The sequence below is a fragment of the Cibotium barometz genome, chromosome 18, assembly GCF_041138505.1.
Source record: "Cibotium barometz isolate CiBa-2024 chromosome 18, ASM4113850v1, whole genome shotgun sequence".
Lineage (NCBI taxonomy): Eukaryota > Viridiplantae > Streptophyta > Polypodiopsida > Cyatheales > Cibotiaceae > Cibotium > Cibotium barometz.
The window spans coordinates 280435-306807 of NC_141063.1; the positions used below are offsets into that span (position 1 = coordinate 280435).

General features: G+C 44.4%; 2 pseudogenes; both read right to left on the minus strand.

The window, feature by feature from the left end:
* Positions 1 to 10184: 10184 nt before the first annotated feature.
* On the minus strand, positions 10185 to 13561 carry LOC147628803 (uncharacterized; annotated as a pseudogene).
* A 117-nt stretch (positions 13562 to 13678) lies between these two features.
* On the minus strand, positions 13679 to 14701 carry LOC147628804 (uncharacterized; annotated as a pseudogene).
* Positions 14702 to 26373: the final 11672 nt, after the last annotated feature.

Here is a 26373-nt window from a genome sequence, read left to right on the forward strand (position 1 = left end):
AAGGGGGGAGGGTGCTGATGTGATTTAGTTTTGAAATATATTTATCTTACAAATAGAACTCTTGCAACATTTTCTAAAAATAATAACATACTCATTAATGTGCCGCATACACACATAGGAAGCTCATACGCATACCTAAGCATTAAAATAAGATAGGACTAGTTTATGGTATAGATTCCCTAGAAAGACCCAAGGAATGTGATCTGAATTGCATGATACATTTTACCTATGTGTACGATAGATATGCTATCCTCCTCATACCATACTAAATATACAGCTGTATTTGGAATTTTTCTTTGTATAATGCCCTACTTATTTCCCAAAGTTATAATGTACAGAGCTATTGTGCTCATTGGTCATGTTGTACTATATATCTATGGGTAGTTAGCGTGTCCGATTCATAGATATCTCCTATCCTTCCTTCTCTATCTATCTAGCTAGCTAACAAGCTCTCCTTATATACCTCTTTCTCTCTTCCTCTTTTTCTGTCTCCCTATGTCTAGCTCTCTCTCTCTTTCTCTCTCTCTCTCTCTCTCTCTCTCTCTCTCTCTCTCTCTCTCTCTCTCTCTCTCTCTCTCTCTCTCTCTCTCTCTCATTCTTTCACTCTCTCTCTCTCATCTGGCGTAAGCAAAGGGACAGATACCAGATATATCGGTAATTATCTCACTCTATCTCTCCTTCTTGATTTAATTATAGCTCTCTCACTCTATCCCTCTATCTCTTTCCTCTTTTTCTATCCATATCTCTCGCTATATATATATATATATATATATATATCTCCTTACCTTTTACAACTTTGTTTGACAACATCAAGTCAATTTTGGTTTCCATGTATCCGTGTTAAACAAAAAGCAAAAAAAGATTATGGAGACATTACTTTAGTGTATTAATGTTGTGCATTGATGATACATGTAGTGAAAGAACAAACCGCTGCTCGTATGAGCATTATCCAAGACCTAGTTAAAAATGCAGCTACTATTGATGAGAAACTTAGAAAGTATGCCTTCATGTCAAATGGGAAACCACGACCCTTAGCAATTCGTGATTTTTTGGACCTATCTAAACCTAGAAGACCTGAACGTAGCTGACCATATCTCCCTAGAAAAGCCAAAAAGCTACCACCTAACATATATGAGGGAGGGTGTAGTGATATGTGACATGGATAACAACTGGCGAGAGCCATTTGGATACCTATCACCCATTCACTACTCATTTGTTTTCACTAACTTGTGGTAATGGTTGGTTGGCATGTATAGGTTCTCACCCTCATAAAGCTAGGGATCTTCAAGTAGTCTCTTGCATGGAACATGTTGTAATTGAGCAGAATAAATGAATAAACGATTGTACTTTTTTGGTTTGAATTGTCCTTTATACATTGAAATTTTGTCTGGATGGTAACCCAAAATATAAATCTATTAAAGAAAGGAGAATAACATAAACACACACGCCCCGTTTCCTTGATTACTATTGGTTGAGTAATCTTTATATTTTGGGTTCACCACCGACAAAAGCATATGTTCTTTTTGGTTAACATGAAGTATGCATTGATTATAGGGTGTTTGGATTGCTTGCCTCACACAATTGGGATATGCCAATGAAAAAGACATCTCGACTCCACCCCTTGGAACACAATGTCTTCTTTCATGTTTTAAAGGAATTGATTTTTACAAGCGTCTGCTAGATCATGAGAAGGAGGCGGTCATCAACCATGGGCTTACAGCACTAACGGTCGCTTCAGTTAATGATTGGTGGTCTCTTTTAACTAAAGCAAGAAAGGATAGTACAGATCTTCTCTACGCCTTGGAAAAGTTTCTTGCTTCTCTTAAGTTTATTGATGACTAGGATTCAACAGATCTTGATTTCTATCTTAGCTCCTTGCCTACTATAGTTAATAAACTCTATTTTATAAACAACCTGTCTATTCTCCCATTAGAAATTAAACAAGCAGAAGCTATAGTAAAACCACTTCTGGACTTTGACTTGTTGGAGAATGAGGAAAGAGAAGCCCTAGGTTTTTAAGCCGATTCTAGTACTCAAAAAATAAAAAAAACCATTGCAAAACGGTTTTTAGAAGTCATCCCCCTTCTTCCCCCACCAAGACAAGTTGAGTTGGATGCTATCATATTAAAAAATAGACTATGGGAATATGAAGTCTTTAATCAGTGTGCTCCCTTTAGCATTGATTCTTTAGCTCTACTCTATAGCCTTTCGCCAGATGTGGTCGAGTAGTGCAAGACCTCGACACTTCATGTTAAACATCATCTTTCTCAAGACCTCCCCTTTACCCTTAAACAGATAAAGCTCTCTAATATCAAATCAAAGAAGTGTTCTAACTCTTCATTTTACTGGTGGCAAGAGCCTATTGTGGGGCATCACCACTCATGCATATGTGAAGGATCACAACCCTAGATCAACATAAAATGTCAATCCAAAGATAAAGGTGACTCGATAGGTGCTCAGAGGCAATCTCGTTAGCTTGTCAGGCTGAGACCATCCTATACATACTCACTCGTCAATGACATCATCAAATCAACATCTCACCTACACTACTTATCGGCCAATACTCACACGTCACCAAACACCTCAAATGAAGTCGAAATACGACAAAACTTGTTGGGCACTATCCCCTCACTAGGACACACCTACCCATAAACTCTTGCACAAACCCTATCTGTAGCAATCACGATAGAAGACAGCAGATTTTTAGAATGTGCATAATTGAGCTTTGTGAGATCCTACGCATAGCTAAGCTTGCCACGGTTCTATAGACTACCTGATCTTTGAAAACGGAGTTCGTTTGAAGCCCGTACCTCAAGAAATAGCTCACGGGAGGATCTGCTCGCGTCGTGCAATTTGCGTCGCGTGTTGGCTATAAGCACATAGCCCTCGTCGAGGCTACCGCGTTGGTGTTGTCGACTCATCGATGCATAGAGGGAGCAAGGCGTAGTGTATAGGATAAGGCACATAGACTCTCCCTCTCTCTCACGCACACTCACGGGGTAGACAGCTCGATGCACATGATAAGATTATTGATTCAAAAGTTATGTTTACAAGAGCTTAAGGTACCTTATATACTAAGGCTACCTTGGCTTATCAAAAATGGAATGAAACAAAAATGTCAAAACACTTGCTAACTACTCTGCTATATACAAAGTGGAAACGCCAATGCATCCCGCCGGCTTCCAATTACAAAGTATTTGCAAGAAGAGGTGATCCCATCGCAACAAAAATAAAGATAAAGAATGTGATACAAGGGTCGCTCTTGCACTGCCGATCAACACTCCCCCCTCCTAGTTCATGTGTACCATGACATGACCTTCGTCTTTATTATTGTCGTCGTTGGCGTTGTTGGGCAAACTTTGAAAAACTAGCTTTTTTTATATATATATTTTGTACATACGCAGACGCACGTGGGTGACGTGATGACGTGTTGGCCTTCCCGTTGTGGCCTTTTGAACTCTCATTAGAATGTCTGTGCACATCGTTGAGACTATGCCAGCTAGTCGGCCTATTTTAGCACTTCCTAGTGACTGTTTTGGGTCCGGTAACTTGTATATAACTCAAGTTTCGGACTAAGTGGGCAACTTATAATCAAAAAATTTCAGCAGTTATCAGCTTTTGTTCGTGGAGCCTTGTAGGGTTTTTGTTTTCTACGCTCTTACTGCCACCTTGTATCTACCTGTCTAGCCTACTAGAGGCAGCCTTCTGTTCTCGCATAGCCTTCATGTAACCTTGTAAGGAATCGATTTAAGTGCATGTGGAGAGGTCTCTTGGTACATGTATCAAGCTTTCTTTCAAGAGTTGAAGTGTTCCTTTTGAAGCTTTGAAGTGCGTGATACGTGCCGTTGACGGTAGAATTATCTCCATGGCAGTGTGGGCAGGATTGTGGCAGGCAAACACAAGCGTGATCAACTTGTGTTTTACAATTGTGGAAGATATGGTTTCTTTTGTGGTTGTGGGGTGTTGAATTGAGAAAGAGGAAGCTCTTTGTCTTTCTAAGCATTGGTCCGCGTGTGCCAGTAAATCCGTGCAACGACAGGTGCTTTCTTGAGTCATCGTGGTCTCTCTTGGGTGGGCGTGTGCCACTAAAGTACCCAAGGGATCACATGCTTTGTGAAGATGGTTTATGGATTCTCTTTTGTGGTGATTTATGGTGCTGAGGTTGTTTGTTGAATGCTTTTGGGAGATGTAGCTATAGAGGTGCCCCAGTTTTTTGTCTTCCCATCAGTGTTTTGGTGGCCCCACCCGAGGATCTTCTTCGAGTGACCTTCGGCTTGCAGGTTTTGGTGAAGATGGCAACAAAGTTTCCCGAGTTTCATGGACATGAGGGTGAAATTGCAGAAAATTTCATTGAGAAAATGGAATTTGAATGCTTGCTTGCCGATAAGCAAGATCCTGCCATAGTTTTGAGGATTTTCTCCTTCTGTCTTAAAGATGATGCAAGGGCTTGGTTTAGGGATTATGAAGCTCAACTCTAAGAATCTCAGCCACCCAGAGTGATGACATATGATGGAGTACGTGAGGCTTTTCTTGAGCCCGACAAGGTATGGCAATCTATCAAGAATCTTTTTCAAGGTGAAGACCAAAGCGTGGAGGCTTATGTAAAGCAGTTTAATGAGCTATGGGAGAGATGGTGTGTCTTTTTAGGGGCTGAAAATCCTCCCACTGTGTTGAAGAAGAACAGGTTTCTTGAAAGTCTTAAAGCTAGTCTACGTTTCAAGGTAGAGTTGAAGCAACCAAGGACATTTGATGAAGCGGTTGAAATGGCAAAGAATAAAGAGTGGAAGATGCTACGTCTAAATCCGCTTGGGATAAAGGAGGATCCTAGAGTTGAATTGAGGATTATGGACCAACCATATGTACCTACAAAGGAGACAGTGATAGGGCATAATGGACATGTAGCTCATGGTCCATGTGGGACAACTTCTGGCGCTGCTCATACTCTTCACAGGGATATGCAAGAAGTTGTGGGTCTTATGAATAATCTTAGCGTGTATATGATGGGAGGTGGAAGAGGTCAAGGATATGGTTATGGCCGTGGCTATGGCAATTATGAAACAGGTGCAGGTGGTAGAGGAAGAGGCATATATGGAAGAGGGGAAATTCCCCAATGTTACAATTATGGAGAATGGGGTCATAAGAGTCCTCAATGTGGTGTTGAAATCAAAGGTGAAGCAGGACCTAGTGGCTTGAGTGTTGAAGAAAAGGGCAAGACAAAGGTGGTGAGTGTGATCGGTTTGGAGAAGCTTAAATCTCATTCGGAAGCTACGGTTATGCCCGTTGGTAAGAGGAGTACAAGGGAGCAAGAGGCAAGTGATCCAGGTCCCAGCCATAAGAAAGGTAAACAGGGTGAAACAGGTACACCTAAAGACAAGAAGAAGAGAAGACCGAGGAGGTAATATGATGCAAGGGACTTACCATTGGGAGAAGGGCAACCAAATTAAAGTTTGAGGTCTGATTTGGTGAGTAGAAAGGCTGATATTACTTTTGGTCAACTCATGCAAATATGTCCAAAGTTAAAGAGGCAATGGAAGCAGGTAGTCAACCCAATGAAGAAAGAGCCTACAAGAGGGAATGTGAGAGTCTTGTCTTTGAATGAGCTCCCTGACATTTGTCCCGCGGTTGATGCTTGGCATAAAAGGCAAAGTATTGGAGAGGCTTACATTGATGGAGGAGCCCAGGTATGTGTGATTACTCAAGCATGTGTTATGAAGCTAGGTCTTGACATTGTGAAGAACTCAGGTTTTCGCATAAAGCTTGCGAACCAATCAATGTGAAGTGTTTGGGCATTGTGAAGGGGTTGAGGTATTTGATGTCGGTACGCTGGTCAATTGCCATGTTATGTCCGTAGGTATCGGTGCTTTTCCTCTCATCCTTGGAATGCCATGGTTATTACAAGCAACCCAAGCTATACACGATTGGGGACGCGGTACCATCACTCTCTATAATAGAAGGGGCGATAAGAAGAGGTTTGATATGGCAAGTAGGCAACCTTTGGATGCTGATTTTGATGAGAAAGAGGATGAGGGAGAGCACTCAAGCGATGATGAAGAAGTGGAAGAAGAAGATAGTGACATGGATTCAAGCGGCGATAGCGATATAGACATCTCCTCCTTGTTTCTTGAAGAAGAAGAGTATGAGAATCCAACGTCTCCGTCGTCCGGCTATACAAGCACAAGAACGGGGCAGCGTCAAGGCTCAACCTCATGTGAAGATGGAGTTGCTTCAAAGCATGATATGTGCAGATTTGACTAGTCATGAAAGAGGTAGTACCTACATATGCTACAACAATTCCCGGACTTGTTTATCACTTCTTATGAAGAGATTAGAGGTTTCAAGGGAGAAGAAATACATATTACACTCAAGGAAGGAGCTCAGCCCATGCATCAAAAGCTAAGGAGAATGGGACAGGTACAACTTGAAACACTCAAAGAAGAGGTAGACAAGCTTCTCAAGGTAGGTTTTATTGAGCCGGTGAGTAATATGGAGTGGGTAAGTCCCGTTGTTGTTACACCCAAGAAGGATGGGAAATGGAGAGTTTGTGTTGATTATAAGCCACTAAACGCAACAATGAATAGAAATCCATACCCTCTTCCTTTTATGGATGACATATTGGATAGTGTTGCAGATCATAAGAGGTATAGTGTATGTGATGGATTCTCCGGGTATTTTCAGCTCATCTTGGCATATGAAGACCGTTTAAAGACTACCTTTATCACTACATGGGGATGTTTTTGCTTTGTGGTGCTTCCTTTTGGTCTTATGAATGGTTGTGCTTGGTATCAAAACAGGGTCAACAAGGTGTTTGCGCCCTATCTTGGCAAGTTTGTGAAGGATCTCATTGATGACTTTTGTGTCTATAGCACAAGGAAAGATCATTGTGAGAAGCTTGAGCTTGCTTTCAAAAGGTATGATGAGAGTGGTGGCCAATTGAATCCAAAGAAGTGCCATCGTGTGCAACCACGAGTGAAGTTTCTTGGACATGTGGTTTCCGAGAATGGGATTGAAGCAGATCCATAAAAAGTGAAGGCGTTGCTTCTATTGGAGTCACCAAAGGATACAAAGCAATTGTCTACATTCATCCAAAAGGTGAAGTATATGTCAAGGTTCATCCCTCTCTCTTCTCAAGTTCTCTATCCATTGCAACAGGCATCAAAGATTGATCCTTTGGAGTGGACCAATGAGTGTGAAGAAGTGTTTCAAGGCGTCAAAGAGGTTCTTGGTTCTCTTCCAGCCATGCAAGCACCAAATTGGAGTAAAGAATTTTATGTGAATCCTTCGGTGGGTGAAGATGCCATTGGAGCCATGCTTCTACAACAAGGTAAAGACTCTCATTGCATGAGGCCTATATATTGTGCTAGCACGGTGAAGACGGATGTTGAGAGGACTTACACAGAGGTGGAGCTGACTATGGTGAGCGTAGTATATGCATGTAGAAGGTTTAGGCACTACCTTCTTCCTAAACCTTTCACATTTCTCACTAGCTACACTCTTCTTCCGCAATTGGTCAATAGTTCAAGCTTGTCAAAGAGGTTGATGAAGTGGAGTGTTGAGCTACAAGAATTCTAGTTCTCTTTTCTTATTGAAGAAAGTACAAGGGCAACGTGGGCTGATTTGCTTACCTACAAGGAGAGCCCTCTTCTCATTAAGGAGAGTGCGGTGAAGATGCCTCATGTAGAAGCTCCTGACATAGATGATGCCTACTTGTTTTTTGATGGTTCTTATAGGAAGGCTCATGGTGAAGCTTCGGGAGGTTTTGTGGTTTATGATCCTCAAGGTACTTTGGTCACTAAAAGAAGCTTGAAGCTCATAGCCCAAAGTAATAATGAAGCGGAGTATGCTACATTGGAAAAGGGTTTGCAGCTTTGTCTTCATCTTGGTATAATGCGCTTAAAGGTGAGAGGTGATGCATTTTTGGTTGTCAAACAAGTGCTAGGGGTGTGGCAAAGCAAGAACCAAAAGCTTAAAAATTTGTGCTTCCAAGTCAAGAATCTTCTTAAGCGGTTTGAAGCGTGGAGTTTGAGACATATTGACAAGTCACAAAATGAAGAGGCACATGCTGCGGTGCAAGCTATAATTGCTGAGTTGTATGTTGTAAGGGCTGATTTTCCTCTGTATCTAGGGAGGGAAACATATTGACAAGTCACAAAATGAAGAGGCACATGCTGCGGTGCAAGCTATAATTGCTGAGTTGTATGTTGTAAGGGCTGATTTTCCTCTGTATCTAGGGAGGGAAACATATTGACAAGTCACAAAATGAAGAGGCACATGCTGCGGTGCAAGCTATAATTGCTGAGTTGTATGTTTGCTCCCAGTGGATTTGGAATCTTCAAAGAAGTATGCTTTCATACGACGGGCTAAAAGGTATGTTCTTCTTGGAGATACGCTTTTTTTGAAAGGGCCTGATCTTGTCATGAGAAGAGTGCCTTGGAAAGAAGAAATTTACAGAGTTTTGGAAGAGACCCCCTGCCCTCGCCCTCTTCAAACTCCCTTGTCTCATAGCAATATACAAATTCCACAAGGAGGAGTTTGGAGGTGTTTAATAAGCTTTCAGACTTTTCAGTTGTTGGTATTATGTTGAGATATTTTTTGTTAAAGGCACTTAGTTTTTTTGATGTCCACCACATTCACAAGTGTCCCACCTATGAATGTGTTAACCAACTTTTGATTTAACACAATGTCCGCACACTTTGTAATGAGCATCTTGACTTATATTGTGCTTCTCATCATTTGACATTGTAAGTGCTCTTAAGATGCTCTTGAGCCTTATACTTCAAGGACATAATATGACAAGCCCGACTAGAAAGGCGAAACACTTGTAGAAGCCTTGTAATTTGTCATGGGTGCCTCAGGTCACTTACTCCTGGTGGCGGGTAACCTAGTGAGAAAAGGCTTATAAAGTATAAAAACCAACTTCTCATGTTGTAACTCATTCTCCCCATTCATGTAATAGATTTTAGTGTTCTCTCTAATATCTCTTGCAACTTTAATGTAGCATGTAAGGATGGAATTAGAATTAGGGTTTTGTAATGTCCCCACCCTAGCTGGGTCAAGGGGATCCTTTTGATAGGTAGCTAAGTCCCCTTGTCTTTGGTTGACGACACCTTGATCTGTTGGAAATAGGAGGATACGAGCATATGGAGGGACCTAACTCTATCTCACAGGGGAAACATAATTATTCTAATAGAAATCTATTCCCGGTTCAAACGGCACTTAATGTGTGTGATTGAGGATGGAACAAGTCCGCACTTGGTTCATGGAAGCCAAAGCCTTTTTTCTCTTTTCTTTATGAGAGGCACAACCACTAGCTTGTTCTCTTGAAATGAAACTTGTTCGGGCGCTACTCTATTAGGGATCATAAATAGGAATTATGTTGAAAATTTACCCAACTCATTGGGTCCACCCACATGTGGTGGTCACTTTGCTTCTAAAATCACATTGCATAAGATCTTGCAGGAGTAGTATGTTTGGCCAAGCATTCAACGTGATGTTCATCATTGGTGTAAGTCTTGCAAGGAATGTCAAAGTATGGCAAGTAGGGTGCTAAAATCAGATGTTAGAGGCACCATGCCTTTGGAGCTACTTTCCGACAAGGGTCCAGGCTTTAGAGGGGAGTTGGTTGATTATCTTTGTGATAATCATACTATCCCCAATATAATGGTATGAATGAAAGGTTCAATGGAGAGCTTATCAAGATGCTTACAAAGATGACTCAATGCCATGCCAACACTTGGGTTTTGGAACTACCTTGTGCTTTATGGGCATACAAGACTGCAGTGAAGATAGGTACTACTTTCTCTCCTTTTCACTTGGTATATGGCAAAGACGCTTTACTTCCCATTGAAGTTGAGATTCCCGTGTTAAGGCTGATGTGTGAACTCAAAGATGAAGGTCATGATGGATTTAAAGAGAGGTTTTTGTATCTACAACATCTACAATTGGATAGGGTTCTTGCTCTTGAGCACTATGAACAGGTTTTGAAGACAAGTCAAGCAAAGGCCAATGCTAAAGTCAAGGATAAAGGTATCAAGAAGGGAGACATGGTTCTTCATTATAATAGCGAGCTTGATAGCACTTTTCAAAAGAAGTTTCAAGTGAAGTGGCAAGGCCCTTTTATAGTGATTGACAAGTTTCCTAATGGTACGTATCAACTTGCAGACTTTTTTTTTTCCGAGAAAAGATCCTTTCATTAGTTATAAAAAAACCGCCCACTGGGCTACAAAACCCTCTCCTGCTCGTAAGAAGGCAGAGTAGAGAGCCAATCAAGGCAGCTAGGGAGACTCTCCCTAGGTGTAAAAAGGTACAAATAACTGAGAGGCTATATCATACAATAGGAGGGGGGGAAATCCAAACAGGTGGCATGTAGTGCCAGCGGCGGGGGGTACCCGCGTGTAGAGTATAGAAGGGGCCGCTGCGCCAAGTGGTGTGGAAGGCCTGGCGCCGCAAGATCGCTCGATCCGAGTCGCCCTGGATGCGGTCATACTGTCCTCGCAGGGTGTGAATCAACTCCTGCCAGATCCCCCGAACAGTCTCTGCTGGTGGCTGCAGTCTCCCCTCAAAGGCCCTGAAACAATGGGCTCTCCAGGTGAACCATATGGTGAGGTTGCTGAGGAGCTCCCATCGTAGATCCCTCTCCTGTGTCCAGTCGGCGGACGAGAAATCCGGTGAAGGAACAAGGCAAGGCTGGCCCCTAATGAATCTGATGGCCTGGTTGTCCTGCTCCGTCTCGTATCCCAGAGCAGGCCCTGACGAAGTCGACTAAGCAGCGGCTCCCCACGTATACATGCCCTCTGGAGAGAGGGGGCCCAAAATGTGCAGCATCTGCAGCCAAATCTGCTGCGCCTGTGGACAGTCCCATAGGCAATGTCTCTGTGTCTCCAATGGGTGGCCGCATCAGACGCAGGCCGACGGAAGACCACTGTAGACAAGCCAGGTGCCAACTGTAGAGCCCCTGTGGGCAACCAGCCAGTGGAAAGTCGAGATCCTGCGTGCCTGTTGGCTAGCCCAGAGCTTGGTCCAAAAATCCTCCAGGAACTCCTGTGAGAGTCTTTGTAGCCGCCAATGCTCCGATGCAGCTGGAGAGACCATCCTCCTCGCAGTCAAAATATGCCTCCCCAACCGAACAGTGTACTGGAAAAAGGTGATCTCTGTGGCCTCAGGGGACGCATAAGGATCATGCCACTCGTACTCGCCAGGGTCCCACTGGAGCCGGGCCAAGGGGCGCGCAGCATATGCCCATATGTGCCAATCAGAGTCCACATCTGCAGGGTCTGGATCAATATGCCACTTCCGAGAAGCGGCGGCCACTACCCGTATCCTCTGAAAGATGCACTCTGCAACCAAAGGCGACTCCACTCTCTGAAGTTTGTCCTCATCCTGTATCTCATAGTAGAGGCATCTACCATCCTCAGTGCAAGCTCTGACAGCAATCAGGATCTCCAACTGTGTAAAGGCTCCCGTGGGGCCGCTGGCTCGAAAGGCATGAACCACTCCTCAGTGAGTGCCTCCTGAATGTCATCCCTCATAATCAGCCCCCCTCTGAAGTGACTCAGCCTCTCCGCCTGGATCTCCTCCGGGAGACTGCAAAAGGCCTCCCAATCTCCAAAACTGCGTGCTGGGCCTGCCGCCAATGGTCCCCAGGCTAGACGAGGCCGAGAACCCAGCATATGACCTTGCTCTGTGCGTACCGCAGGGCTCCAGATGAGCGGCTGTCTGGCCCGCTCCTCATCACAAGTGGGAGGTCTCTGAGAAAGCCCCGGTCTCAGCAGCTCCCAAGCTCGCAGGATGCTCAAGGCAAATCTGTCCTCCCATCCTCTACTGAGGCCTGTCCTCCTCATCTCTATGAAGATCCACCGTATCTCTGGTGCCCAAGTGCCCCCTGCTGGGGGAGCTCTAGCCTGCAGCCGCTGAAATAGAAGCTCCTTCCAAGGCTCAGCGCCTGGAAGCAGCCCCCGAACAATAAGCTTCCCCAACAAGGCTCTACTCTGATCAGCTGGATCTATAATGCCCAAGCCCCCCTGGGCCAGTGGAAGAGTAATAACTGCCCAAGCAACCTTAGCCCGGGCCGGCTGACCATCCCTCCCAGACCAAAGAAAGTTCCTAATCAGCCTTTGTACCTGGTTGATACAAGAGCTCGAGAAGATCCAGCAAGACGTGATGTACCACATAGTCGCTAAAAGCACCTGATTTGTCACCACCACCCTCCGAGCCAAGGATAGCCGAGCTGTACTCCAATATAAAAGCTTCTTTCGAATGCTCAGAAGAAGCGGGGTGATTTGTTGCTCAGGTCTTCATGCTCAACCTCTTCCTCGTGCGGTTTTTGCAAAGGGGACTGCTTGTCCCGCCTATGGTTGGTGATGAGCTCCCCCAGACCTATGGACATGATTGTCTTTGTCGACAATGAAAGTAATGACCGCAAAACAATGTGGGTGAGGTGCGGTCTCAAGCCACTCCAGGAGATCATTCTCGTCCTCTGGTATATCCTCCTTTGGGGATAGTGCCTCTTCTTCCTGGTGGACTACACCTGTTTTTGTACCATCCCTGTGTCCAATGTTGAGTGAAGACCTTCTGTTGGCCAGGTCAGCACCACTTTCTAGGCTAATTTGTCTCTGACCCGTGCATGGTGTAGGGCTCCACATAGTATCATTTCTCCAGTCATGAAGAGCTCTAGTATGATGTAACCAGGGCCTGCCAATGAGTAATGGGAAGCCTTCTTCCACCTGGGGCAATCGGACCACCACAAAATCCAACCAGAAAGTAAAATCTTGGACTACCATGGGGACCTGTTCCAATACTCCCACGGGTCGGACCTTGTGCTGGTCCGCCAAAGTGAGAGTGAATGTAGTAGTCTCAGTGGGCAACGCACCAAGCTTCTTATAAACCGTTGGCCATAAGTAGACACTGTAAGACGAGGACTCTTGTAGTCCATAAGTGGGGCTGGGGGGTAAGAAATCATGTAAGACTCCTCTGAGGGAAGCGTTGGCAGGTGCTCGCCACTAGGGGGCCCCAAGGGGTAGAGAGCTTGGAGTGGCTAGAGAAGGTCACTCCTAAACCTGGGGTCCACTTAAAGAAGGTCATCAAGCGATATACGTTTATAAGTAGTCTTGCGGACTTCTTCAGCTGATAGTGACACATTTGGGAGAGTCCTACTTGGTGGAGGGTTGGGCTGCCATATCCTGTACAGTTTCTACATAAGCTCTTTCTAATTTTGAGGTTGTCGCTACATCCTGAGACTCTTCTTCCTCTATTGCCTATCGCCTATTAGGTGACTTTCTCGGTTGTCTTCGAGGGAGAGATGTCTCTGCAGGAGGAGGTGTACTCTGGGCCACTCTCTGAGCCCTGGTGAGGACTCCTGAGGTACCTGAGACTGCCTGAGCCAAGGTAGTGGGTGAATGTTGGGGAGCAAGGATGTGAGCCGATGGCGAGGAAGACGGACGTTGCTTGGGGCGGTCTCTGGTGTATTGGTCCTTGACTTCCAGGCAATGCGTGCAAGGTGGAGCGCCTTTTGGTAAGTGCACCGAGTTTGAAAATGGCCATACTCTCCACATCGGTAGCACCCCATGGGACGGTTGGACGGACGAGGGTTAGCTGACCGAGGAGGACAAGGGGCCTGAGGAGCTTGAGGTAGAACTTGAGTTGGAGCTGGCGAAGGAGTAGTGTAGAAGCTTTGAGGGAATGGACCACCATAAGGAGACACTTGGGGACCTGGTAGCAGGGGAGGAGAATTACCTTGACCAAATTGGGTCGGCCAGGCGCGACTGGGTGAGGTGCCCATATGCATGGCCGAGGCCAGGTATTGGTGCAGGTGATGTATACCCTTTAGATGATAGCAGTCCTTGGCCTCATGGCCTCCTTTGCCATAGGACTGATAGTGCACTCATTGGAGGCATTCCTGAGGTGGATGGCCCGGGTTGTGGCAAAATTTGCACCAAACTTGGGCTCTAGCCTCCTGTTGGGCTTTTCGGTCTTCTAATTCTCTCTTTAGCTGAGCCACCAAATCTGTCTGCAGATTAGGTGGAGATGATGGTGCCAAAGACTTCTCTTCCTGTAGCGCCCTCTGCAACTTCAAAGTCTCTAATTCCCTTTTGAGAGACAACAAAGTATCAGCCATAGGGTCATTTAGAAGAACGGCAGGCACAGAGTTACCTTGAGATCCACCAAACTGTACTCTCGCATTCTCGATTCTGGTGGCTGCTACAACAAAATCTTCCAATGTAGCCTCCATCCTCAAAATCTCTCGTCACTTTTGTTGAGAGGATGCAGGTAAGGCCTTCTCTACCCACTTCCTAATCATGAAGTCCCCTAGTGCTTGGGGAAGCGTGTCCACCAAGGACCTTGCCTGAGTCATCAACTCAGCAAAGGTCTCCCCGGCTCCAAGCTCCAAACTCTCCAAGTGGTCCAAGGCCTTATCTCCATAGTTGCCTAGACGGAATTCTACAGTGAAGGCTGCCTTGAGGGCATCCCAATTGGCAAAGTGGTCCTCTGCAAACTGACTGAACCACTTGTCTGCAAGTCCCTCCTAAGTGGAAGGACAGAGCACCACGTATGCATCTTCTCTGTTCAGCCCACGACTTCGACAGAGTGAAGTGAATCTTCTCACATGGTCGTCCGCATCTTTGTGAGACAGTCCCTTAAAGGAGGGAACTTGATGTTGACTCGATAGAAGAGTGGCCAATTCGTCTGCCATGGCCAGTCCAAGGAGAGGGAGGGAAGGTGGTTCCGGAGAAGAGGGTGAAGAGAATGAAAGTGAGTGTTGGGAAGGGATAGGTGAAGAGTGTGTGAGGGGTTGGAGGAAGTGGCATAGGAGAGATGGTGGGAGGTGTGTATAGGTGACGACGGTGTTGGTTCTTCAAGGGGCTCACTCCACTTGAGTAACAGGCATGCACAAACTTTAATTCAAGTCTCCCTAGATTTTAGGGACCCCCTAAATTTTAGGCTAGACTGTAGGACAGGTGGTCCGAACAAGTTCGGATGCCCAGGAAGTTGTCCACCACCACCCCTTACCTTAGTGAGGTTCTAAGATGACTCAAACTAGCTTGCAAGACGTGATAGAGCGGTCCCATCGGGCGTGCCAAAAATGGGAGCAACTGTAGATGGAAATGGTGCACTGTGCTCTGTAACTTAAGTGGTGGGGTGCTTTGGATGCAGTATGCATGCAGTGTCACAAGCTAGACAAACCAAGCACACTATGAGAATGCGGAACTAGAAACACAAGAGCACCAAATATATGCTGAAAAACTGCTAAAAATACATATTTACACACTTAGAGGCTCATTACTGGCGTTTGTCCTCTTACTCATGTCATGACTCCCTAAATAAGGGTATACACACTTGAGTTTGGGAAAAATTCACGCATAAAACTCATAAAATTCATGAAAAAAATGCCCTTTTTTTATAGTAATCTGTCGCTTTGGGTCCGCATTGAGAATGCCTCCCCCTCTCCTATAGTCGGAGTCCTCTCGGATGAAGGTGTATCGCCCTCAAGTATGTGCAGTGCATGGGCTTAAAGATTGTGCTAATGCAGGCTTTGTAATGTAGCCCTCTCATGCATACATACTCAATGCATAGGAAAAATTTATGCTGTGCAAGAGGTGGGTATAAGCGATATAACTCAAATTTAGGAAAATAAGAAAAAATGCACAATTTTGGGACAATTCTTTGTCACATGGTTTTGACAAATTGCGATGTACTAGGCTCTTGCATGCAAGGAAGATCTAGTACAACGTTTTCTCCGATGTGCAAGATCTACTAGCATTTGTTTAGTGGGATATGCATGGTCTACTAATGTTCTCAGCAAGTATACATGACATCAGTTTAGTATAAATTTGCATGCACACACACACACACACACCCAGTTTGTATAAATCACATAGCCTACAATTCACTACAATGCACGTACACTTTGCACGTACACTTCCCAATGAAAAATGGCTAGACTTGACAAAGAAACGACAATAAATTTATTGAGGCAACCATTTATGAGTTGTAAGAAGGACTAGGTGACAAAATAAAAAAGAACACCATTTGTATTGAATTAAAGCTCTTAAACCATGAGTTAACCATAAATTGAGTAGCTAAAGAAAGCCTTCCATTTTGAGTAATGATTGAACTATGAGCCTGTTAGCTTCATACAACATTGTTAAAAGATTACAAAGTTGGAACACGAGTGCTCACAAATCATTCATTCTCATCTGCACTGACATTTGAAGGCCCCTCACTTTCATGTTGATTCAGTTGATTCTATTTGGCCTTGAGCATTATGGCCTTTGGAATCTTGATTCTCTTTGGGAGTCTTCCACCCTTGGGCTTTCAAGCCTAAACGATACAGCTAGTGTCTTCCCAGCGTTGAGGATCATTAATGTTCTCTTGCCAATACTTGTTCCAATAGTCCTTATAGACCTCCACATCACTTGCATTCTTCTTCTTTGAGATTGGTGCTCAATATTGTATTTAATCTTGTAGGTAGTTTGTCGAGTTCTTGTCTTGATTAACATCTGTTGTTGTCACTCCCAGCCATACAGGGTAGTTTGCATCGACAAGCACAAAATCTCCTTTTGCCACATCAAGAGTTGGGTTGAACTCCTCAGCAGGTTTGTTGCGCATTGGACCACAATAATGGCCCTCATTTACATCAAACCCTTCATCTACATTATCTTCCACTCGGAGATCAAGAGGTTCACCTTGTTCGCATACACTCCTTGGTCAAAAGTCATGAAATCCAATGTCTTTCTTTGTACTAGCGGTTTGCATTGCTAGCATAAGATTCTCCCAATAGGTGAGTACCAGATTGATGCACTTAGCATACTCACTTTGGTCCCCTTTCTCTTGCAAGTGCTCTTTCCACTAATTGACATGTTTTTTTAAGCCCTCCACAACCTTCTCACTTTCTTTAACGTACTCAAAGGGTGGCAATACATTTGGAACACCTTCGGGAATCTTGGGTCGTCCCTAGTCATTTCTCTTCCATAACTCTATACCACTTCTTGGTAACCAATCAACATTTTTGGGATGTATTTTGTACTACATCAATGGTATGCATTAGTATGAAAGACTGATTGCATCCCTGAAGAATAATTTTCCTCTGTGCCCACATTTGTGAGTAGATGTGTCTTTGCATCTTCATCCTCAATACTCTGCTTGCAATACATGTTTCTCGCCTTAATATAAGCACTTCCATATGGTGATAAAGGGCCGTTGTAGACAAAACACAATCAAAAAGATTTGTTCGGGATTCTGCATCTGAGAATTCTGAGCTCAAGTCACACGTGTTGCTCTCCTCTTTCTAAGTTTCTTAGACATTTTGAGAGAGATGCAATTGTGAAGTTGGGATCACTTGGCCATAAGCCCAAGGTAAAGTGACCATAAGCTGTTTGTCCATGTCCATGAGTGAGCATTCCTGTCAAGGATAGTGGAAGCCTCTCAACCCCATTTAGAGATTTAGGAATTGGTTTAATTTGTGGTATGGCAGTCTTGCTCTGGTCCATCTTGTCATGTACAAAGCAGTTTCTACTACAACAATCACCTCCCAACAGAGAAGTAGGGTAGCTGAATATCTCAGAAATCTAGGGGATGATCATCTTAGGAAAACCAATGCAGAAAGACCTGTTCACATCCCCTACGCTTCAAAGAGCTTAAGACAAAGCAGAACCAATCTTCTTCAAGGGACAGCCTTCAATCCACAAAACATTGTAGGTCTCTCTTCTTTCCTCTCTTCTCAAGTCCAAATCCCCATCGGCACCCTGCTCCAAGGTATCCCAAGCTTATGGAATGACCTAAAAGACTAGATGGAGGGACGTCTCAGAGCAGGCATGTATGAATCCATGGAGCCTAACTGCTTTAATGAATCCGAGGAAGAAGAATTTCATATACCTCATAAGATAAGAGGAACCCCCACATTTCGAGTAAATAAACTTGGACAATACTTCGAAGGCGATGAACTTAATGCAGCCTTACCAATAACCTTTGATGGCCTCCAAGTTACTGCTATCTTGGATGGGCGACGAGCCGGAGTGAGCATTGTTACCAAACAATGCTAGGAAAAATGAGGAGCACCCGCCTTGGATGACACCCGCTTTCTCATTAAACTCGTTGATGGAGCCATAACTAGACCCATTGGTCTACGAAGGGATCTAAAGATCAAGATCCTTGGAACTACTTACCGCCACCACACCTTCGTGGTGATGAATTTTGACCATAGCTAGTTTCTTATGACTGTATTCTTGGTAGACACTTCATGAGAGGATCAAAGATGATCCATGACTAGGATACCGACCACATATACATTCAGAGAAAAGATCTTACATTCAAGATCAATCTACGCACGTGGAAGGTACACCCCATGAGTGGCAGACCATTTGCAGAGGACTCTATCACAACTGCGCAAACCTTTGAGGTCCATCTGTGCCACACATGCCATAAAACACTTGAAGATGAAAAGGAGAGTGAGGGTTGTGCACCACTTCCAGAGCCATAAGATTCTGAGAACTAGATGCATATCCTAGCCACCCTTGACATTTTACCTAGACGCATTGGCACAAGGTGCCGATGGGCAAGAGATTACATCGTTATACATGCGCAGTTCAGCATACTTGCCCGATGTTGCCACCCAAGAACCTGAACAGGCCATCAGATCAAAGCCATCAGGGAGTACTCGCTCCCATAGAACATACAGGCCTAAGCGATTCCCTGGGCCAGAACAATACGTCTTTCCAGACAATTCAGAAACTTATTGGTTGAAATATGTGGATGCTGTGTAAGCACATGAACATTTCAATGAAATGTGGCAAAAGGAGTTTGCTAACAACTCTCTATTTGTCCACACCACCATCCCACAAACAGGAGAAATCACCGAACCCAAACCGGCCTTAAAACATCTTTGCCACTCTACACGCAAAGCATGCAACAAAAAGTTATCACAAGCCAAAAAAGAAGCCAAAAGGCTAATTGATGAGGAAAGTGCTAAAGCAGAAGAGACAAGACAAGTGCCCAAGCACTTTAAGACCTTCCAGATGGTCGATCGATTTGTCCAATATGATTCAGCTCAGAGGTATGATAGTGGGCAACCTGGGACCTCATATGACGGCCCACAGCTAAGGTCAAGAAAGTAAACTTGGCAAGCCCAAGTGAAGACCAAAGGCCGGTATTCAGTGGTGAAGACCTATATAAGAAAGAAGAGACCGAGCTCATTGACTGAATTCCAAGACTTATTTGCTTGGAAGTACATGGATATGAAGGGTGTACCTCCACCAGGAGTGGTCCAGAACACCATTCCAATGGTTAATGGAGCCAGGCATGTCAAACAACGAGCTTATCCGATGAACCCTAAGTACTCCAAGATGGTCCGCGAAGAGATTGAAAGACTTATCAATGATGGATTCATCTATGAAATTGATCATACGGAGTGGGTATCACCGATCATGATAGTACCCAAAAAGAACAGAAAAGTCAAAATGTGTGTCGACCTCAAAAAGGTCAATGCCACACCACCATTAGGGACCACTATCCCTTGCCATTCACTGAACACGTGCTAGAGCGAGTAGCGAGAAAGGAAGCTTATAGCTTTCTAGATGGATTTTCAAGATACAACCAGGTGCTGATCGATCCCAAGGACCAGCACAAGAAAACCTTTGCCACTGAGTAGGGCACATACGCATATCGAGTCATGCCCTTCGGGCTGACCAATGCCCCTGAAACCTTCCAACACCTCATGTGTACGGCTTATAAGGAATATCTTTGAAAATTTCTTGAGGTCTTTATGAATGAACTTTGTGTCAAATCCTCTAGGAAGGAGTACCTTTCATGTTTGCGTAAAGTGCTAGAACGGTGTAGATTGTATTGCATCTCATTGAACCCTCTCAAATGCCAATTTGGACGAAAGAAAGACCACAAGGATATGAAAACAACTGCATAAGAAGAAGCCAAAGCAAGGCAAGCCAAGCTTAGGCAGAGACATATCATGGTCAATATGGCCCAAGTGGTCGACTTAGAAGAAGAAGACTAGGAGGCGAAGCCAGCTTAGTTGTGGTTAGATATGACCACTCCAACAAGCTTTGTCCAAAAATTATCTCTTGTCAATACAAGGGATAGTTACAATTTGATGTCCAATGAAACTTGGAATTCCCTTGGTGGGGAACCCACACTAAAAGAAACCCCTGACATTGTTACAACTATTGCATCACAACATGTCCACTGCGTAGGCACAATCATGCTTTTGTTTCACATTGGAAATAATCCCTTGGAAGGGAAGTTCTACGTGATGCTTGCAGAAACCATGCATGAAGAGATACTACTCGGAAGGGGATGGATGGGCCATAACCAATGCAATGCACGGACGGCAACCCTACAGCTGGCCTCCGGCCAAGTTACTACCCTCATGACAGATGAGGAGCGAGTTCCCATTGCTCCCCCATGCCAAGAACTTCCCATTTCACTACAACCCATCATCACCTCACCTCACCTCTATCGCTCCATTCCACCAAAGAAGAGGCCGCTTCTCACTGCATCACCGCCTCTCACACACTCCACCACCACGCTCGGCAGCAACCCACATTGCCACTTCATAAGCTGCTACCCCACCAAGCCACACTAACCCAACTAACACTGCTAACCTGCCTAACACAACTCCACAAGGTTTGATATCTCGCCATTGCTGTTATAACCCTAAGATCTCTCTAGATAATTGTTATGCATAAACATGCATAAATCAGGCATAAACTCCACAAGGTTTGATATCTCGCCATTGCTGTTATAACCCTAAGATCTCTCTAGATAATTGTTATGCATAAACATGCATAAATCAGGCATAAACTCAACCACCCAACCACCCCCAAGCCCAAGGGATGCATACATGAATCATAAATGAAATACATCATACCTCTACCTTGATGTCCCATACCGTCAAGAGGTATAACACAATCCAATAGCATGTAGCTATAGTGTGAAATGGTAGGTGAGTAGATATGGACCTCTACACAAGAGACCATAGCATAAGCCTCCAAGCCCCCAAGCCTCCAAGCCTCCCTTTGAGTGTGCTCCATGTCCCTATTATATAGGAGGGCCCTCAAGTGACTCTTGACTCTCCATTTCCCATGTGTGACCTTGGATGCCTGACCCTAACCTTAACCCTTAAAGTTAGTCCTAACCCATGCTCCACTAGAGCTTGTTCCCATGCTCCCATGCTCACAAGCCTAATGTGGGTTAGCCTCCTAGTATATGCACACATAATGTGCATATAACATATTGTCCCTCTCTCAAAACATTGCACTCTTGCAATGAAAAGAAGGAGAACTGCGCTGAACAATCTCAACCTATCTTTCCACCTAATTTAACCTCAGGGATTAGTCAACTACAAAGTTTCCTTTCCCTGAATTCAAGAATCTTATCAGGTTCATGTGGAATATAGAATAAATCTTCGACTTTAACGAGTTCTTGAGGAGTAACTATGTTATCCTCACCTCCCAGTTTTCCTTTCAATCTATTGATATGAAAGACTGGATGAACTCTAAGATGTGGAGGTACTTTTAAGTTCAAACGTAACCGTGCCGATTCGATGTATAACTAAAAAATGGACCACAATATCTAGGAGATAAATTCGAGCATTTTTCTATTGACAAAGTCCGAGAATCTTTAGGAACATTAAAATAAACCAACGCTCCTAGTTCAAAAGACCGAGATGAGCATCCCCTATCAGCATAAAATCGTGCCCTATCTTGAGCACTCCTGATAGAATCCCGAGCTTCGGTTAGCATTTCTTGCATATCACGCAAGAAATCCCTCGATACATCAAGCTCGATGTCCTTAAGACCGACATCAAAGGTGCCCTGGGTTGATACCCATACATAAGTATGCACGAACTAAAACCAATAGCCGTATATTTAAAACTGTTATAGGCAATTTCCATCATTGGAAGATATTTTTCCAATATGATGATTTTCTAGAGACATATGCATGAAGCATATCCTCTACAATCTGATTTATACACTCTGTTTGCCCATCAAACTATGGATGATCAGAGCAATTCACATTCAAAGTAAAGTTTCAAGAAGAAATTTTCAAAAAAAATTTGGAGATTTTTTTCTCAAATCCCATATTTTTCAGGCTTTTATCAAGCTTTTTTTTGAAATATTATCAAAAGCCCTTTTTTAAATAATAAAAAACTTATTTTTTTAATAAAAATAAAAAAATAAAAAAAAAGCTTAATTAAGCTTATATTGGCTTTGATTTTTTTAAGGGGGGCGATTTTTCGCCGGCTGGCTGCAGCGCAGCCCCCACCCCCCCCATCTGCGCGCAAGGAAGGAGAGAGAGAGGGAGTAAAAAAAACTCTCTCCTCTCCTTCTTCTCCCCTCTTTCCTCTCCTCCTTCTCCCTTCCATTCTCTTTCCTTCCCTCTCTCTCTGTTAACAAGGGATTATCTTTAATCATTTGATTAAACTTTTTAATTAAATATATCCTAATCATAATTAACATTAATTATGATTAATGTAAAAAAATCCTTTTTAAGAGAAATTCTCATGGAAAAAAGAAGAAAAAATCAGAATTGAGAGGCGGAGAGGACCCCACGCACACGGGAGAGCATTTCATGCATCAACATGCTGTCCCCTACTGCATTTCAGTAGAAAATCGACAGAAATTTGATCGCGAAAAAACTCGCAAAAATGTATAAAAAATACATTTTTAATCATAAAATGCTCAAAAAATTCTTAAAAAATTAGGAAAGATTTTTAAAAATCTAGAAATTCAGGGAATCCATTCTACCAAAAATATCCACCATAAAATATATGGTATTTTTGTAAAAAAATTCATTAATGCTTATTTAAAACCATAAAAAATAGAAAAAAATAGCATTAAACTCACGGAATTTCCTCGCAACGTCGATTTGTCCATTGAATTGTAGTAACACGCATTCCAATCGCCATATCGACGATCCACATGAACTAAAAAAAAATCAACAACAATTAGAGATTGCTCTGATACCACTGTTAAAACCCTAAGATCTCTCTAGATAATAGTTATGCATAAACATGCATAAATCAGGCATAAACTCAACCACCCAACCACCCCCGAGCCCAAGGGATGCATACATGAATCATAAATGAAATACATCATACCTCTACCTTGATGTCCCATACCATCAAGAGGTATAACACAATCCAGTAGCATGTAGCTATAGTGTGAAATGGTAGGTGAGTAGATATGGACCTCTTGATGTCCCATACCATCAAGAGGTATAACACAATCCAATAGCATGTAGCTATAGTGTGAAATGGTAGGTGAGTAGATATGGACCTCTACACAAGAGACCATAGCATAAGCCTCCAAGCCCCCAAGCCTCCAAGCCTCGCTTGAGTGTGCTCCATGCCCCTATTATATCGGAGGGCCCTCAAGTGACTCTTGACTCTCCATTTCCCATGTGTGACCCTTGGATGCCTCACCCTAACCTTAATCCTTAAGGTTAGTCCTAACCCATGCTCCACTAGAGCTTGTTCCCATGCTCCCATGCTCACAAGCCTATTGTGGGTTAGCCTCCTAGTATATGCACACATAATGTGCATATAACAATTGGGTACCTTAAAAGCTTCTTGCAGCATAAGGATATTATGAGGGCGAATCAAAGTTATGGATCCCCAAAAGGTCCAACCATCCCCCTCACCCACAAGCACCCAAAGCTCCTTGTTCCCAACGTCGGCCACACATTTGCCAACCTCAAGCCTACAGGGTACAGGACAAACGCAAGGCCAAGCACTCTCCACGGAGTTCCAACCCTCAACCAAACCTTCAAGTCTACCCAAAACCAACTCCTAGGTGGATCCCAAAACCTCTTCTCCACACCCAACATTTCTACGATGGCAATCATAACATTTGGATCCCCAAGCCTCCCCTACCTAAACCTCCAACTCATGTCACACCGCAGTCACCTACCCTTCAATGGGAACCCAAGGCAACATTCGCAGTAAAAACTACCCAGGACAAAGGAAAGCAGAAGGTCCATAGTGACACTACAACAATGCTACTGCTGACAGAGTTCCTTACAGACATAACTTCTACATCAACAACCCCCCACCTATCATTGAGAGGCTGCAACAGCAGAGTACTACCATTAAACCATCAACTCCTTCAGCCTCTGGTACTTCTTTATCACCCACCAGAATTCCCTAAGGAAGTAACCACTACCACCTTACCATCGCCTAATTGGAATCAACTCCTCACCTAGCAAAACTAGCCACGCGGTCAATATATAAAACCTGCAGTGGGGTGCTGACAACATAGCCTCTGTGTACAAAACCTGCTTCAAGGTGTACAAAAAGAAAAATTGCCAACCGTACCATATTAGCCATGATCGTTCTCTTCTCAGGTTTTGAAGCCCCAACCGTTCCTTCTTTAACTCAAGTGCCCCGGCTGTTCCAAGTTCTCATCAAAGCCCTCAGCCATTCAAAGTTCCCCGCCGATCGTTCCTTTCCAATTCAGTGGGCACACGCTCGTTCGCTTCTCCAATTCGAAGCCGTGCACTGGTTCTCTTGACTTAACTTGTCGTCCGTTCGCTAAAGTTCTCACGCCCATTCCCTTCTCAAAATTGGAGCCATGGCCTTTCATTTGACTTGTCGCGCCCGTTCGCTCCCACTGCGACTTGTTGCCACGGTCGTTCCCTGCCACCAGTGTCGTGGTTCCCTGAACTTGCCACAGACGTTCCCTTCTCCCAGAGCTATAAATATGGGCCCCCCAGTCTATTTCCTCACTTTCAACTCTCACCTTAGCCAAACTATTACCATTTTTTCTCCCGAGCTCCTACATCACTAGCCAACCAGCAACATGTCAAAAGCCTCCGACTCCTCCTAAGAGGTTCTCCATCACACCGCTATCTAGAGGAAGAGACCTCTGCAGGTGGCCGCTTCGAAGAATATGCAAAGCACCCGACCCAGATCCCTCACTTGGGTGAAGCATTGAGGAAGTAGGTTAACGAGCACATTGTACACTCCCTTATGAAAAATAATCATAAGGTGCAGCACAAGCTCCTGTACTACACAGGACCATGTTACAGGGCCGTGGCTGCAAACCCCCCTGTGGTGCAGAAGTTAGAACAGATTGGTTTGGGGAGATTGCCCACCTTAGAGCCATCGGGGCCCGACCTCTACAATGCCCTATACTTCATAGAGGTCTTGGACAATGAGGGGCAGAGGCACCAGGTGCAGCTCAGTGTTGTGGAGCTAGTCAGGGATGCTTTATCACTCCCTCATATGGATCAGCCATATATCCTCCCCTCAACAACGCATCAAAGCTCACCAGAGGGTTATATAGGGGTAGCCCCAACAAAGATGATGTTGAATAAGAAAATATTGCACAGGATGATCTTGTTATGCCCGCAAGAGCATTACAGTTTTTACTTACCACCAGGTGGATAGACAGTTTCAATCGCTGCAGTGTGACAACCTTGGCTAGGGTCCACCAAGGTCAGATAGTAAACTGGGCGAAATATCTTTTCAAAGAGCTGCATGCAGTTTGTTAAACCCCCAAGGGAAGTTGGTGGCTGCCACCCTACTCACCAAAGTACTCTACTATGTAGGTGGATGGGAGGAGTTGCCCAGGGCAATCCAGCTGAGTGGGTCGGATGTAGCAGTGACCTCATTACCCTCCACTTCTCCTAACTCCCCACCAGCAAAGCGGCCGCACCACGCGCCAATAGTTATAGAACAGGCTCCACTGCCCCCAGCCCAGGACCAACACAAGAAGAGCTCGTATCCACTACAGAAGCCACCAAGAAGGTCGCCGAGGGATGAGGAGACGAGCGGCAAAAACACAAGTTTTTTAATAGGAGCCTCTTTTTTAGACATCTCCTCTGGAACGCTTCAACGAAATGCCATCTTATGTAGAGGCAGGCCCTTCTTCTCCTAGTGCTACACAAAACACAGTCTCAACACTCTCTGTTGGGTGCACTTGAGCAGCTTCAGTTCTAGCCAAGCTTATGCAGAAAGTGTACATGTGGCCCAAAGGGATGTTCTAAATTTTGTGCGCTCGGCTTCTCCCACATGGCAAGAGAGCTCATTACACAGATGACTGATTGTATTTATCGACATCTAAGAGGTGGCCCAGGTGTCCCAAAGAGGGATGCTGCTAGCCAAGGTCGAGGAGCGAGCTGTGTCTGAGGATCTACCAGACAAACCTCTCAGTTCATGATGCAGCTACAACAAAAATTTGATGAGCAGATAACACAGTTGGGGATAGCTATTGCCCGCATCACAGAGCTCCAACAGCAGCAGGTCACCCAAGCCCATGCAGTGGCCGAACGGGCACACCACGAGCTTACAAATCATTGAGGGCCTGCATCAAGCTACACAAGATCGAGCCCAAAATGCGGAGGACACTCTTGCCTACACACAAATAG